Source organism: Penaeus vannamei, chromosome 2 (assembly GCF_042767895.1).
Source record: "Penaeus vannamei isolate JL-2024 chromosome 2, ASM4276789v1, whole genome shotgun sequence".
Classification (NCBI taxonomy): Eukaryota; Metazoa; Arthropoda; class Malacostraca; order Decapoda; family Penaeidae; genus Penaeus; species Penaeus vannamei.
In genome coordinates, this window is record NC_091550.1 from 28,600,053 (window position 1) to 28,602,552 (window position 2,500).

Here is a 2,500-nt window from a genome sequence, read left to right on the forward strand (position 1 = left end):
ATCACTAGATGGTCGCTTTTTCCTAAAGGAGGACAGTACTCGATATCCTTAATATCGTCATTATGCTTTGTAAATATTAGGTCAAGCATAGATGGCCTATCTAATCCTCTTATCCTGGTATGATCTATTACATTCTGGAAAAGGCAACACTCATTTATGACATCTAGTAATTTAGCATTCCAAGAATCTGATTGTGCTCTAGGATCGAAACTTTCCAAGTCAATTTTGCTATTAAAATCCCCTGTAATAAGAATTTCTGTTGAATTGGTTTCCGAAAGTTGTAGCACTTCTTCCAAGTTCTTTGTCTCTTGAATTAGTTTCTGGTAATTTTCTAGTGACCACACCGATGTTTGAGGTGGCATGTATATAGTGGTTATTATTATGTTTACCCCATTTGTTTCTACCTCAATTACCTTCATTTCCACTATGGGGTCCTGATTAATTTCTAACTCCTTTATAATAATTCCTTTCTTTGTTAATATTGCTACTCCCCTCCATTTCCATCTGCCCTATCTTTTCTCCAAATATTATAGTTTTTAAGCCCTAATGTTACATCGTCTATGGAGGGGTCCAGTTTGGTTTCAGTGATGCATATCACATCAGGTTTATCCATATCAATTATTGTCTCTAGTTCAAGTAACTTCGAAGATAAACCATCAATACTTGTATAAACTATTTCTATATAATCTTTAGGTACTAAATTTGGTTGCAGGGTTAATGTTTGTCTGCCTCTACATTTTGGTTCCGATAGTATATTTGCTTTGCTTGGAGACCTATCACCCTCCAAATAAATAAGTTTTTTCCTCTTCAGTCCTTTGTTCATTTTTGTTTTTTACTTCTTCCAATTTCTTTTGTAGTGTTACTCTGTCATCTTTGGTCATGTTTTCTCTTATCCAGATTTTTTTTGTATTCCTCATGGGTGGCCAGAACTTTGGCTTTCTTTATTATATCAGTTACTATTTGCTTATTCAAGAATGTTACTTTTAGAGGCTGTTTCTTTCCCTTTTCGAATAATCCCATCCTCCTGTGAGCTATGATATTCTGCTTGGCGAATTCGGGATTTATGACCTTGAGAATATCTACAATCAATTTCTTGTCTTCGTTGTATCGTTCAATTCCATCTTCTACAACTTTTTCTTCATGTCCCAATATTACTATGTCCTTGTTTACGTCAGCCAAATTAGCAATATTTCTTGCATGTTGCCCAAGGTGGGATTTGAATTCGTTCTTCTTAATCGTTCCTGCAAGCTATTTTAATTTCCCCCTTTGTGGTCTTGATGTCTTTTTCTATCTTATTTTCCATTTCATTCACAGTTTCCTTTACTTTTGATACATCTGCATATGTAGCTGTCATCTTCTTGGCTTCTTCCATTATTTGAGCTTGGCTGTTTGACAAATTACTTTCTATCTGTTTGACAGTTTCTTGGGCTTTAATGACCTCCTCAACTTTTTCCTGAAGATTTTTTGCTTCGGTTTCACTACCGTTGCCAATTTTGGTTTCAGCTTCTTCTAACTTTTGCTTTGGTTCTTTAATTTTCATGTCAGATTTTTCCATATTTTCTCTCTGAATTGTTGTATTTCTACGCCGGTTTTCTACCAATTCCTTCAGATTCACATTCTCTTCACGTATTTTGAGGCATTCTGCTACCAGGTTGGCAACCTTGGCTTCAAGAGCCTCAATTCTGATTGCTGCTTCTGCTAACTTCATTTTCCTCGTCTGATCTCAGTTGTTCCTCATTAAACAAACAAAAACCAGAGATGTACTCACGTCAGTTGTCTCTAGGCACGAAACGCTTACCATGCAGGATTCGCGGTCACTTCTCGCTTCCCTCTCCTCTCTCACGTCCCGGCTTACAAGCCATACTATCTTTTTCTGCTTTTTTTCACTTTCTCCTTCACTTTCTAACCCAAATTTTCCTTCCAACATGAACTATACACATTTACATACATCCATGGCTAGCAGACTAGACTGCCCATTGCTCAAACCTCTCCGTATTTAACATGTAAGAGCTGTACTGCGCTGATGCACTGCACTTCTCGCCTCTGTGTGTGTGTGTGTGTGTGTGTGTGTGTGTGTGTGTGTGTGTGTGTGTGTGTGTGTGTGTGTGTGTGTGTGTGTGTGTGTGTGTGTGTGTGTGTAAGTGTGTGTGTGTAAGTGTGTGTGTGTAAGTGTGTGTGCATGCGTGTGTGTGTGTGCGCGTGCAGTGATGGGCCTCGATACACAAAACTGTTTAAGGTGATACTGATTCACCGATACTGGAAAATTAGCTAAGGCGATTCTGGTACATTGATTTTTTAAAGACAGATAAAGCAATATCAACACCAATATATGTATTGTTGATACAGCCTTTTTCGATGACTGCAACACCATAATAACAACACTTACAATATTACAACTGACCAGTGCATGCATGGTCATCATCATTGCTTTCACATTCTTTGCCAGGTCAAAGCACAGGAATTTTCTTGTATATACAGGAGTGTCTACAATCTTTGTTTG

General features: G+C 37.8%; 1 protein-coding gene across 1 annotated transcript in view; it reads right to left on the bottom strand.

Annotated features, from left to right (window-relative positions):
- LOC138864521 (inositol polyphosphate 5-phosphatase OCRL-like) overlaps positions 1–2,500 on the bottom strand; it is a gene marked incomplete at its 5' end in the record, with an annotated part of 4,057 nt that overhangs the window by 54 nt on the left and 1,503 nt on the right. The window contains 1 exon segment of the mRNA XM_070131688.1: positions 1–2,500. This exon segment is cut by the window's left edge and continues 54 nt beyond it; it is cut by the window's right edge and continues 886 nt beyond it.